Source organism: Mercenaria mercenaria, unplaced genomic scaffold (assembly GCF_021730395.1).
Source record: "Mercenaria mercenaria strain notata unplaced genomic scaffold, MADL_Memer_1 contig_4719, whole genome shotgun sequence".
Taxonomy (NCBI): domain Eukaryota; kingdom Metazoa; phylum Mollusca; class Bivalvia; order Venerida; family Veneridae; genus Mercenaria; species Mercenaria mercenaria.
This window is the reverse complement of record NW_026462969.1, coordinates 37,369-52,782: the sequence shown is the minus strand read 5'-3', so window position 1 is coordinate 52,782 and position 15,414 is coordinate 37,369. Positions and strand designations below refer to the sequence as shown.

Here is a 15,414-nt window from a genome sequence, read left to right as displayed (position 1 = left end):
TGACAGATCTAAAATGGAATACACATATCACGAAAATATCTTCAAATGCTAATAAAACGCTTAATTACATAATCATAAAAGGAAACACCACAACAACCAACGAAAACGTCAAAACATTAGCATACAAAACACTTGTCCGTTTACAGCTAGAATACACATATACCATCTTGTACTCAAGCTATACTGTGGAATAACCTTGACCTTGTGGAATAACCTGACCACAAATTTTCAGTTGTACTGTGGAATAACCTTGACCACCCCTTACCTTGAAGCTTTCGAGGTGGCTGTAGCAACCATACTGTATATGTTCTACACCAGAGAGCTGTGTTTTTAATCTTTTAATGCTTGTTCTTTTTAATCATATTTACCATACTAATATTCTTTTAGCCTTCTCATTTTAGCTGATGTTAGACCCATCAGTCTTTTAGAACTCTTTTTCACCTTAACTAGCAAGTCCACGTGCTTCCTTTGTCTATAACACTCGAGAGATGAATCGACAATATGAGAGAGAGAGAGAGAGAGAGAGAGAGAGCATGTAGCCACTTATGAAGTATATCTACCTTTCATACAGAAATACATTATACAGCAATATTTTTTATCGATTTCATCTAGCAATCTGCTTCGAGGGCATGGCGAATATATACACGGACTTCTTGTTATTTTTGCCGCCAAGCGTGCAGATTTATAAATTTACGAGTTAAAATGTAAACGGATCCGGAATACAACTGATGTTGAATAATAGCGGACAAGTCATCTTCTTACAACATGAAAATTAGTGCACATTTTTCACACAAGAGAACATATTTTAAATGCATTTATTGATATTTGGCTGTAGCACTGATTGTGATTTAAGAAATAATATATAGCAAAAGAGTGTTATAACACTATTTATGCACGATGGGCGGTTATACATCGGGCGTAATAATATCACGAGGGCGCAGCCTTAGTGAAATTATTTGTACGACGTATTATCGCCCGAGTGTATAAATAGTGTTAAAACACGGACTTGCTATAAATTATTTCAATTATAATATGCCTTTAATCTAAAACAGTAGATAAAATATAGTAGCGCTCTTTCTTGGTCGCAACAAAATCTTGACGTCCCCGCACGTTCACGCGACGCTATTCTAGCGTAAACGTGTTTTAACAGATACAAGCATATTAGAATGTTCTTTAAAGGAGATAGTCACAATGGTGAGATGACAATGTTAGGTTCCTCGTCAATGAGACAGTATTCTGCAGAAATCGTTCGCATAGCTGGCGTAGGTTATTAATAATCAAGTCATATTTTTTGTTGATATAGCGTCATTTCGAAAATTGCAAAAAAATAGCAAATTGATAACATACAGCCTTCGGATCCTTTTATTGCTTGTAACAATTCAAAACATTTTGTAGAACTGAAGTCAACAGATTCCGGTTATTACGACATACACATTATATTCATATACTTAGGACAGCGGGCACATTTTTATACAATCTCACCATGACCCAATATCGAACTCGTCCAAGATTTTATTGAGGGTAACATTCTGACCAAGTTTCATTAAGATTGGGCTAAAACTGTGACCTCTAGAGTGACCCCCATTTGACAGACTCTTGGGTGACACTCTGGGATGACCATTTGTCACCCCCTTGGTTCACAAGGGTGACTATATACCTACATGTATGTGTGCTTCTTTTACATATAGGTTTTGTAGTGTACCCGCACATTTTTTACACAACATATGCATGTGTTTGACAACACAGAAAATGACGTCACTCGACCTTCAGCTATTTCCGGATTTAAAGAAAATGAAAGTAGACATGCCAAACTTGAAAACAAAAGTCGTATTTGGATTCGTCAAGAGTCGGGGGTCACGCGCAGGGGTCACCCTGTCAATATGTATGTGCGTGGACTTCATTTTTTTTTTTTTGTGGGTGTTATGCTAATGGGGAGTCAAATTTCAGCATTTTCTAACGATCTGAAATTACCTGGGCTTGAGTTAGCACGACATGTTAGCTTTTTATCTACGGAAACATATTTGAGTTCGGGACAAACACAAATCCCATAGGGTTCCGTAACGGAACAAGTGTACATAGAGATTTTTGGAACTTCGTCAAATCGCTCAAAAGGTCTTTTTTGATGTTGTCTAAAAGTGTCAGTATATGCCTCGGATATAAGATATTTCCGTATTTGAGAGCTGCAGACCCAGACATTTCAGAAATATTTCCAAAATGAATTTCGTGTAATAAATGTTGATTCGATGGACGCTAATACGTTTAATTACGTTACAGCTGCGGAAAGGATATATGCGGCCATATTGAACGCTTTAACTTATAATCTTAGGGACTCTTTATCTAGCTAAACTAAACATTTGGTGTATCATCCAGTCTTTTAGATTTGTGCTGTTAACTGAAAAAACCAACTAAAGATTATACTAATCTAGTTTAAGCCTGAATGTTAACTTTCACGAAATGTGAATCTGACTTAACTACTGCACGACAAATAAATGCTGCCAAGTCAGCTACAGCACGACATAGTAAATGCGCACCACGAAATTCAAATGCACATTACCAACTGACTTATCTACTGCACGAAATGTGAAATGCACATTACCAAATATAAAATGCACGTCACGAACTGACTTATCTACTGAACGGAATATGAAATGCACATCACGAAATGTGAAATGCACATCACCAACTGTCTTATCCTACTGCAAGAAATGTGAAATGCACATCACGAAATGTGAAATGCACATCACCAACTCACTTGCGAGTATCTTCTGCACAAAATGTGAAATGCATTTATTGTGAAACGTACATCACGAACTGGCGTAACTACTGCACGACATTAAAAATGCACATAACAAAATGTGAAACTGACTTAACTACTGCATGACATTGTAAATGAACATCACGAGATGTTACATGCCTATAACGAACTGAATTATCTACTGAACGAAATGCGGAATGCACATCACCTAATATGAAATGTACATCACGAACTGGGGTATCTCTTGATCGACATTGTAAATGCACATCTCAAAATGTGAAATGCACCTCACGAAATGACTTAACTACTATACGACATTGTAAATGCACATTACAAAATATGAAATGCACATCACGAAATGACTTAACTACTGCACGATATTGTCAATGCACATCACGAAATGTGAAACTGACTTAACTACTAAACGACATAAAAATGCACAGCACCAACTATTTTATTTACTGCACGAAATGTGAAATGCACATCACGAAATGTGAAATGCATATCACAAAATGACTTAACTACTGCACGAAATTGTAGATGCACATCACGAAATGTGAAACTGACTTAACTACTGTACGCCATATAAATGCACATCACGAACTATTTTATCTACTGCACGAAATGTGAAATGCACATCACGAACTGACTTATCACCTGCACGACATTGTAAATGCACATCACGAACGAAAGGTGATTGTGATAGAAAAAGTATAATCAATATTTACCTACCGGCTCCTTAGTTCTGAAATAACTTGTAGACCGATTAAGAGATCTATGTATAATCTGTCCTACTTCTGTTGCTTACAATACCATAGAGCCAATTCGTATTAACTCATGTCCACGAGCGACCGGATAAATAAGACTATCGGCTGTTTCACAAAAGTGAGTTTTAGATACACTTATATATAAATTTTCGTCCAGTTTATGGACATGTGTTCAAAACTGACTTTGCAATAAAATTTAAATATTTACTATTAAACAGGTCCTGGGATTTATTTGAAAGTTAAAAAATACATTGAAATAACATAGGGACAATGAAATGTATTCAAAGCCTGAAAAGTCATTTTCAAAAGCTATTTACAAGGCTTATACATAAGCATCTGGTGGACAATTTACCGTAAATTAAAACAAATTTTAAAAAGATACCGTAATTGTTGGTATATCTCAACGATATTTAAAACCAATCATAACATTTATAATCTTTAGGAATGTTGTTTAAGGTCTTCTGAAATATGAAACATGTAATTTAGTTACCTATTATGCCACTAAAAATATTTTGTCACCAATTATAAAAAAAGCACACTTATATCATTCAAATACTTTTATATCTTATGGCTTGACACCGCTGTCATAAGTAAGTAGTCATACCTTGACATTAGGCCTACTCGTAGCAATCATTTGATTTCTATAGTGTTTTTTTTTCTACAACCCATGGAGCGATATTTATAAGATATATCTATGATATCTGAAATTATGTTATAATCATTAAGCGAGACAAATTTTGTCTGCAAAATACGTTTCAGCAAATTATCCTATTCAAAAGCTTTAGGCTTAAAAATATAACTTTGCCGATTTTATCAACCATTATTTTTATCAATTTTTGACGTTGTACCATAATTATGTTATAGAAATTTGCCTTTATTAAACCATTTGAAAAAATGCTCGTTAGATCAACCAGTTAACAACTGAAAAGTCACAAATTGCTGATTTCAGGGAGAGAATGTTTACCAGATGTAGATTGGTTTTATGCAGTCTTAAATAATGTCCTTATTATCGACAAAAATATTTAAGGTGTGTTCCATCTTTCATTTAAATTTTGTTTACAATCATACGTATATATAACGAACGTTTTAAAAAGCAGTTGTCATTCTCCGAATAACTCTGCATGGTGTTTACAAACCTATGAGGATAATTGAAAAACCTCTCTCGCTACGCTCGCACGGTTTACTCAGTGGTCTGTAAACACAATGTACACTCAACAAAATTCCTAATCGGTCAGTTTATATTGTATTACTATTTTGTTAATAATGCATGTATTTACACGAAATTTCACATACTGACATCTGAATAGGTACTGCAGCTTATTATTGATTTATTTTTGACCGACTCACTGCCAAAGTAACGCATTAGGCGTTTTGACCAAAATAGCATATTTTGCACGTGCAGGGCATGTGCACCAATATGCACGTGTTAATGAACACTTTTGGCATTATTGACGAAAGTCCTACTAGAAAAACACATATCAGCGTGAAATTGACACAAAAGCAACGCGCCCGTGCTGTTGGAATTATACAACAAAATTCAAAATCGGTCACTTCAATAAATTGTACTTTGGTAAAATTTCGCCAAAAGAGCGCGGATGGTAGATAACCAACAACTGAAGGTTCTTGTAAAAGGAAATAAGGTTAAAAATGGAAATAATCATCAAAGTAACAGCTACACACAAATTATATCAGAATTCTTTTGAAATTGCAAAAATTATTACACACTTGTCGTAAATGTGTCCCGGCTAGCAACATTCCGACAGCTCGATCGCGTTGCTTTTGTGTCAATTTCGCCATGATATGTGTTTTTCTAGTAGAATTTTCTTCAGTAATGCCAAAAGTGTAAACGAACACGTGCATGTTGGTGCACATGCCCTGCACGTGCAAAATATGCAGTATTAGTCAGAACGCCTAATGCGGTTACTTTGGCCGTAGGTCGCCAAAAATAAATTAATAATTAGCTGTAGCACTAATTCAAATGTCGGCGTGTGAAATTTCGTGCAAATATATGCAATATTAACAAAATAGTAATACAAATGTGAACTGACCGATTAGGGATTTTGTTGTGTAGACCTATTCCTCGAAACATTACAATGTGAAAGAACAACAGAAAAAACAAAGGCTTCAGTATCTCTAGTAAAGTGCAAACATTTATATTTTATGAAATGGATATTTCCGGTACATCCTAGCTGTTATATAATCAGTACAAACAGTGGTATGATACGCCCGTTACCCCGATCGGTGTACACCAATCGGTGAATAAAATATCTTCCGATTCTAATGATATACCCCAGGTAGATGTGCCCAACCTACTAAAATTATCTTCCCAAAAATAAATAAGATAACCCAGTTGCGCGATTTGTGCGTCACGTAATGGGCACATGCAGTGCGGGCCAGACAAATTACTGGGTTACAGACGTCAAGCATTTCTTATCATAATATGATAATGATATTTATGTTGTAAACTAAAAAAAAAAAATTTTAAAAAATCAGAAAGGTAATACAATCCGTGTCAAATCCTGACAGATTATGTTTGCTGATCTCAGAGAGAGACTATGACTTTCTGAATGAAAAACAAATGTGCACGGGTTTTCATGCTACGCAAATGTCATTTCCTTATGCTTACAGACATATTTACATGTGCGTATAGATATACAGTCCGTGTCTGATAACTTCGGAGTGACTATTTGGACGAGTCCAAGTCAGGAAGGTAATCGAGAATTATCATTATCTAAGTACACACTTTTATATTACATTACTAACTGGAACGCTTACTTTGAAGACGAAGATTAGTACCGGCCGTAGAGAGTTAGCCTTACATGTGCGAATTTTGTTTTTCCATTGTCGCGTTAGTTCGAACCCGCCGTGATTTATACTTTTTTTAAATCTTTGTTTTTTATTTATGTTTTAATTACATTTTTTTTCAAAGACAATTGAAAATATTCAAAATTCAGTAATACAGCAGTACGGTATACAATGACGAACTGAAATATGGAAAAATGATCTTGCTTGAAATAAGCTTTAGAATATTTTGTAGTATGCATTTAGCATCATTCTTATACTGAACAATGTTTCTCTTTGCAACAACAGACGTGGACGCCTCGGACATGTTGACTACACTAATACTGGCAATATACCACAAAGGAATGTAACCTGCACGAAATTTCCGAGTGTTTTCATGACTATTTATAATACGATGTGTTTACACAGAGCTGATGACTGGTCACCTTCAAACAAAAAATAATTTGATAATATTTCTATCTAAATATATTAATATTTTCCAGGAAAAATGAATGATTATGGCGGTTACCCTGAAAGAAAAAAACAAACAAAAAAAACCTATAACCTATCTCGATTCGAACCTACGGCCAGCATAATCAGACATTTCAAACATCAATGCTTAACCAATGAGCTACCGGGACTGACAGACATGATGCAATAAAATATACCCAATATTATTGTTTATGTAAGCTGCTTTACCTATTTTGTTAGTTTTATAAGTCCAGAAAACATAAACAAACGTGACGTCACTCTGCAGTTATCAAACACGGACTGTACTAATAAGCTTTGATAATGTGGCAGTTGAGTCCAATAAGTCCAGGGGTGCTCAAAGATAATCCGTCATAGATCCATTGTAAAGCAAATATTGGATTTACCTGTATTGAAGAATAAACAGTGTCGATTGTATTGAGGTCAACTGCCACATTATTATAGTTTATTAAATAAATCGCTCAATCGCTCGCTGTGTTCACAATTTCTTCACAGGTTTAACAAGAGCTGTCTCCATAGGATGACACATGCCCCCAATGGCACTTTGAATGAATAGTTATGGCCGATATTAGAGTTTAGGACCTTTGACCTACGGACCTGGGTCTTGCGCACGACACGTCGTCTTACTGTGGTACACATTCATGCACAATAATTTTAAAATCCATGTATGAATGACAAAGATATGGACCGGACACGCCCATCAATGCACTATCATGAAATATGACCTTTAACGTCTAAGTGTGACCTTGACCTTTGAGCTACGGACCTGGGTCTTGCGCGCGACACGTCGTCTTACTGTGGTACACATTCATGCCAAGTTATTTGAAAATCCATCCATGGATGACAAAGATATGGACCGGACACGAATGCACTATCATGAAAAATGACCTTTAACGTCTAAGTGTGACCTTGACCTTTGAGCTACGGACCTGGGTCTTGCGTGCGACACGTCGTCTTACTGTGGTACACATTCATGCCAAGTTAGTTGAAAATCCATCCATGGATGACAAAGATATGGACCGGACACGAATGCACTATCATGAAAAATGACATTTAACGTCTAAGTGTGACCTTGACCTTTGAGCTACGGACCTGGGTCTTGCGTGCGACACGTCGTCTTACTGTGGTACATATTCATGCCAAGTTATTTGAAAATCCATCCATCGATGACAAAGATATGGACCGGACACGAAAATTGCGGACAGACCGACAGACCGACGGACGGACAGACGGTTCAAAAACTATATGCCTCCCTTCGGGGGCATAAAAACGCCATGCATACATATTCCTCGAACAATAACTATTACGTATGTAAAAGAAACTTAACTTTTGCAAATTTCATTTATTGTGCACATTTGTCTCTTTCAAAATAACACAAGTGCAATAGACCTGAACAAATGACGTCAATCACCAAGCAACCCGAAACACATATAATGTAACAACCGCAAACGACTTGTAATGAAAGTCGAAGAGTGCGTGTCTTCTCTTTCAATGGGATATTATTTTTAAAATCTTACTTAATTGTAGTTTTATTTATTTTCTTTATTTAATACTAAAAGACGAACTTAACTACTTACCGATAGAATTGTGATAGAGCAAATTTATGGAATGAAATAATTTTACAGGTAATTTCTTTTTATATAAAACCAATCAGTTTTCTTTTCTTAATATTATTTGTTTGAGTTTCAAAAACTTTTCCATTTGAACATTTGTCCGCTCTCCAGAAAATATGTGAAAAAAAACATTAACAACGTAAGTTTCTTTTGAAATTAGAGACATAATTTGCTTAAATACTAGTCTTCAGATAAATTCTTACGAAAGACTTACATACAAGACGACATAAATATACACCTAACATACAACTGATGGAGAGTCGAACGTATTTAGGGTATCACCCTTTTCTCAACTGTTTACACAGAAACGTGTATATATATTTATAATTACTCTCGACGTGATAAGCTCTAGTTTTAGTATATATAAATATAAAAGTCTGTACCGGAGCAAGTAAATTATAAAGAAAAGAAAAAACAACATTACAAGGGAAATATTAAGTAACCGTGTAATGTTATTTATTTTCTCTTTATATATTTATCCGTGGTTGTAGTGCTCTGTGCTTCCGAGAAATCTACCCTTACCTTTTATCGTTTATATACAACATTTAAGCACTCTCGCGACTTTTAAGGACTATAATTGCCGTCTCAATTATCGCATGTTTTTCTTAATTTTCGCATCGGGAAATGGAAATTCCGCTTAAATAATGATACATAGCTGTGAGAATCAGTTAAACCTCGCCCGATGTTAGGGATTATTACTTATAGCATCGTGGATGAAATTTTCTGCTACACAATTAAAAAGGGAAATGGCATCGGTAGAGACTGTCATAAGAAATTTATTTCGGTGTATTGATACATAATACCCAGGAAGAATTATATCGATCTATCTGTCCAGACGTTTCATTCCTAGCGACAGTGCTACAAATCGACAAGGCAGGGTTTTGCGAAATTGCGCATTGTGCAGAATTTTCAAATTCCTGATGCGAAAATTAAGACGATAATTATATACTCAAAAACCTCGCGACGATTGTTAAATCTCGCATGTATATAAGGTGTTTGTTTTATTATAGTGTCACCCCTACTGAAAGGGCCAGCCAGGTTGGCTTATGAGACACCTACATACATTGGAAACCATTATTTAACTAGCTGGTGGCTCACCAACAGGTCTCTCTTCAGTAACAAGTCCCGCCTCTGACAGGGCTCGAACCTTCGACCTTCCGATTGCGCAGCGTTTTTGGACAAGGTAACACTGCGATAATTATTGTAGCTTTTTACTGAGGCGAGAATAAAAGTGGCACGAACAGGATTTCGTAACACGACTGGTCAGCTTGCAAGCGAAAAACCGTAATGTACAGGATGTAAGAATATCACAGATTACACTTGAGTAGTAATCATCTGGCCATCAAATTGAGTAGTGACTAACTATAGAGGGGCCTGGCACCAAATATTGGTTGCGTTTCAAGATTTTAGTATTGTATCCCTTTTATTCGTTCTTATTGTCTTCACAAACACTTGCTACTTTTAACATTTTGTACTTTATATACATCCCCATAGTATTCACGGGTGCTAGACAATTTTCTTTGCTGTGTCTAGCGTTTCACAGACACAAATATAAGTGATATAAGGACAATTCAACTTTGCGTTGTTAAGAAAGAACCTAAGTGCTACGCCTGGAATAGTTTCAGGCACGAGCGGCACCTGGGTAAAACCCCTGACCTTCCGTAAGGCATCCGGATGACTTCCTTACAAGAAAGAATTATATACCCCTACCAAGGTTTAGAACCCAAAGCGGTGAGAGACATTTGTTAAGAAGTCAGCAACCTTAACCACTCGGCCACAGAAGTCCATAAACAAAGTTTAAGAAGTGTTCTGATGTGTTTCTGGGGGTAAAGTTCGGCGGACCTGGGTAGAGTTTAGTGTAAACCTTCCGTATATAGAAATACTTACAAAGCATGTTGAGACGAAATAATCTTTAATAATGTACATTTCTTTCTTCATAAAAATATTTTCACAGAAAATCATTTTATCTCTAGGCACATCTCATCAGACTTATAAAATGCGATTTTGAGGTTATATAACCTCATGAAGAACAATTAGTACCAACTGCCAATAGCCAGCCTGAACTAACCGGTAACAAGATTAATTGAACTATTTTAAATTACCTGTACCAGATGTTTGATTTTTCTATAGTATTGAAAGAAAGTAAAATCTTTCCACTTTGTAAATTTCCTGCATAAGTATGCTTAAACACATTTATAGTTGCTGAACGTTTTTAACATTCAAGTCCTTCAAAATGTTTTAGTTGTTTACATTATTGTAGACAATGTCACAGGAGTTTATGGTTTTATCATAATATCATTAAACTTGTTTTTGAAATTGCTAGTTTGACTTTATGAAATCGTTATAAATGGAAAGTACTCAAAATTTTCATCAGAAGAAATTTGATCAAGGTTGCCATTAACAAAGTCTGCCTTTAACAGTTAGTAAAATAATTAAAAAATACTTATAGTTTATAGTTGCACAATATACTACTTACGATTTACTAATTTAATTTAAACACTCATAACTTTATTTTTATACGATAAATGTCTTTCCCTATTTAGTAATAGTGGCACAGTGTTCTGTGCAATTTAAAATTTCAAATAAATATTGTGACAAAACCACTTCTATTCAGAAGTATGATTAAAGTATTTCATGAAAGTTACTAAATATACTGACCACCAGCTATTGTTTTCACTGTTTGATTTCATCAATAACTTTCTCGTATTAAAATATCACAATTGTTTATAGCGGACAGATTTTCTATAATTTTGCATATTTATAGACTTATATATCATAAGATAAGATAGGATCAATAATCAAAGTTTAATAGGAGCACCAAAATTGGTGTTTGTACTGTAAATGTTTCTAAAGCAATACTTTTTTCATAACAATAAACTTTTAATATGTTCTTGTCTAAAATGATTTAACTCTTTATCTTGCTTCCAATTAGTCATATCTATTTTATTTACATTTTAAAAATTATACAATTATAAAGATTAAACAATTATGAAAGGTTTTGAATGTAAAGTTGATTAACATCTCTCTTATTCATCTGGTAATAAAAGCCCCCATTGACAAGCATTTTGATATACAGACTTTGAAGGCCATTAAGGATTCTCTGATCAATCAAAGGTTATGTTACATCATAAACAAATTTGTAATTGTTTCAGATTTCAAGGTGAGGAACACCTGCACTTTACCGGTATGCACATTCAATAAGTACTCCACATTTATTCTTATGGGGGCTACCGCCCCCACACCCCCGTTTTTTTTGTTTTTTTTTTTTGTTTTTTTTTAATGAATAGATTATTGTTAGAATTTATTTAAATGATTGTAACGAGCACATCCTGCCTTTTACAATCCTAGCAGGAAGTGCGTATCAGTAATATGCATTCTAGCCCCAAGGTGATAATTAATCGTGTTGAGATCGCCTTTGTCAAGCCGTTGGAGTCAGAGATAAGAAATATTTTAATTTTTTCAAGAGAGTGCTACTAAAGAGGATTTTATGGTAGAGGTATTTGTTTCGAAGGACTCTAAGGACTGATGTCAGTATATTGACTTTTACGAGTTAAATCATGTAATTGTTTGTCATATTTACACTCCGTATGAAGCAGCTCTAGATGTAGTTAACGATGTCAAAGTTGAAGTATCTTTTTTTATCATATATCTTATCTTCTAAATCACATTAAAATCGTTATATGTAGAATATGTTTATCTTCAAAAGCTGTTGAACTAGGATGGGTTTACCAAAGTGCCCGCTTTTTCATGGAATAATGCCCAAAATGGCAAACTTGATTTCTTCCTTCACAAATAAATCTTGCGAATCGCCGTATGGATTATAAAATACTTGTGTGACTTCAAACCGAACGAATTAAACCATACAATCACCAGGTCCTTGGTGCAATTTAATCATTTTCTATACCTTCAGTAGGTAATTGACATAAGTGGAGATTCGGATCGATGTTCCAATCTAATTGGTTGTAGGTAAGGACAAAACCTACAAAAAAATACATTATTTGTTATTTTTTAAAATGCACCGCTCTTTTGAAATAATATTCTCAAATCGTTTATTTTAAATCTGATAAGCAAATTATGAGGGCCGAACACGCCATTAAACCATTTTATCAAGGATAAAATACACAACTTATTTCATTGCCGGTGCAATTAAAAGTATTTAGAGAAAATTAGTACTTAAAATGTCCCATCATCACAGTTCATTATTACTGTCATTCCACTTAATATCAAGTAAATCTAACTAATACTTTTCAACTGTAAATGACCCAGAAGAAATCAGGCCTAAGGCCCACATATAGGAATGTGTTTGTCGATGTAATGTAAATTATTGACAGTTTGAAAGAATATAAGGAAAAAAATGCCACCAATGCAAGGAAAGCAGTTTTCATACATTTTCAATGTGATTAACCCACGTGACTCTTCGGTACCGTCAAAATGTGTTAATAATTTCCTTTTAAATAGAGAAATGGTTTTAATTTGTTATAATTATTTTCTGCTTAGTTTACGTTTGGTTTGATTTCAGGATACCGAGTTCAGACTGCATCGGCCTTTCATTTGATTTGTAAATCAAATAATACAAAACATGAATGAACGAAATGAAGACGAAAACACAAGAAGTCGGGATCAAGCAGAGATTAAAAAAGTAAATTGATTTCAATTATCACTCTGAAATTCTACACCGTGAGAAATGTCGATAACTATGCAGTAAACATGAAGTTTAGAAAAATAAAAATCATTTTCTTAGCCTGTGTTAGAAGAGCACAGTAAATACTGCTTAATTTTAAGCCTCTTAAATAACATATTTTTTTTTTATCTGATGGCTAAACCATACAGCCTGGTGAAAGTTGGTAATTGTAACCCTAGAGTAATCATGTAAACAGTTTATTAACTATTATCGATTGTAATGTAATTAACTATCCTACCAATGACAAGTAATAATTGGGAGAGAGAGAGAGAGAGAGAGAGATTGTTAATTTCCAGAAGAGTATGATATTGAGCCCTTTCATGATTCAACATTTTACTAGGAAATGTTACTTTGAAAATGTAAAATGTGTTTAATTGTTTAGAAATCATCTTAATTCAAGATCTCCTTTTATGAATTTTAAGTTTTGAAATTAATCCCTACATTTAAATAGTAAAAAAGTGTATTTCATGTGAAGAAAGAAAGTACATAGAAATGATAAACAATATTTGTTTCCTATTGAAGAAAAACAAACCTTTAGGCATTTTACATTAATTTTCAAAAGACGGTCACAGCGAAATTGAATGTAGAAATTGCAATAAAGCTTTGTGTCACTGATACATCCTATAATACAGTAACACACTTTGGGATGTCAGTCATGAAGAAATCATTTCGAGCCGACCTTGGTAAAAGATTTCTGGGAAAAGTGTCACAGATTTCGAGATGATTTCAGTGCTATTTGCCGTCATCGGAAAAGAAAGTAAGATAGAATTTCACAGAGATGATATCTCTGTTCTGTATTAAACTTGTTTTTGGCAATAAGTGTTATTTGGCCACAAAATAGTTGATATTTATTGAAAAAATTATTGATATAGCAATATTAACCTAATGCCATTTTTGAAAATGTAACGGATTTCATAACGACTAATTTTTCTATGTCTCAAATTTCATTCTACAATTTTGGACATTTATGACTTTGAAATATTGGTTATAATTCTAATATTTTCTTAACCGAAAAGTCATTACGAGTTCATTTCTTTTACCGTTTTTCAGTTATCACTGGTGTTCATATCCGAACACAAATACTATTAAAATCTTTAAATGCCAAAATAAATTTTACAATCTTACAACTTTAAGACATAACAAACAACTTTCAGACGTAACAAACCAAAGAGCTTAGCATTTATAACGAAAAATCCCAACTGCTTGTGACGGAAATGGAACCCGAGTCACTTGAGTGCTAGTCCAATGCACTATCCACTGAGCCAAATAGTCGACTCTAAAACGAAGTTGTCAGAGGTTGGCTTTAAACGTACAGGCTATGCGTAAACGATCGTAACACTTCCCCTCTTCAAGGATGTCATCATTTATGATGACGTGTAAGCCATGGCACTATCGGCACGAGATAAAGTCTGTATCCCGGACGAGTTCTAATTTTACGCCTTTAAGCCATAACAAAACAAAGGTCATAGCATTTTATGACTCTAACCGCTGAACGAAAGAGTCGACGCCCTTATGCAGTTGTCAGAGGTTTTAAGCCTACATGCTATACGTAGGCGACGGTAACACTTTGCGTCTTCAAGGAAGTCATCACAAATTTATGGAAAAGAAAGTGCCATTTTCGGTACGGGATAAGATCTGGATCCCGGACAAGGGCCCATCTTATTCCTTTTAGCCATAACAAATCAATAGTCCGATCAATTAGTAACAGGAAATACCAAAATACTTCAGAAAATGGGAAAAGCACCAAAATTGGCACAGCGTTTTATTAAAGCATAGAAAAAAACATTTTTTTCATGGGACCCATTTGATGTCTGTCAAGATGGCCGATACGGCGGCCATTTTCCAAAATGGCCGCCAAAACTCAATATTTACCTTACAAGATTCTAATGAAAGGTCATTATATTTAAAGGATGTTTGGTTTTACTATATGTAATTTATATTATTTTACTTGCATTCCCTCCACAGCAGCATATTGAAACATTGTTGTTATTCCCCCCCCCCACCCCCGCCCAGTGTTTAGCCAGAGGGGGCTTATGGGTTGCCCCCATATGCATGTCAATAGGTCAGCCATGTAATGTGGGATACTGCAATAACTGTTAAACTACAGCAGATATTTTCATGATACGTGGTACATTGATAGATGGCAATGTGGAGAATGCCAGTGTCATTTCAATTTGTCCCTATGGCAACAAATGTTGTTGCTATGGCAACAAATAGTGCACGAATATGACAAAAAGTGTCATCCTGCATTTCTTCAAAACTAAGAGAGATTGTTTCTTGAGATATTGTACATAGATCGGAGGAAAAACTGAAAACATGCTTGTTACC

At 34.8% G+C, this 15,414-nt stretch overlaps 1 protein-coding gene across 10 annotated transcripts in view; it reads left to right on the top strand.

Annotated features, from left to right (window-relative positions):
• The first annotated feature begins 8,250 nt into the window (after positions 1–8,250).
• LOC128554103 (probable inactive protein kinase DDB_G0270444) overlaps positions 8,251–15,414 on the top strand; it is a 42,443-nt gene continuing 35,279 nt past the window's right edge. For 9 of the 10 annotated variants that reach the window (XM_053535346.1, XM_053535339.1, XM_053535337.1 and 6 more), the window contains exons 1-3: positions 8,251–8,417; positions 9,416–9,588; positions 12,925–13,044. The gene's annotated coding sequence lies outside the window, so the exon portion shown is untranslated. Of the gene's footprint in view, positions 8,418–9,415; positions 9,589–10,378; positions 10,476–11,557; positions 11,590–12,924; positions 13,045–15,414 lie in introns of all 10 variants that reach the window. The other variant, XM_053535338.1, reaches the window with a different exon arrangement.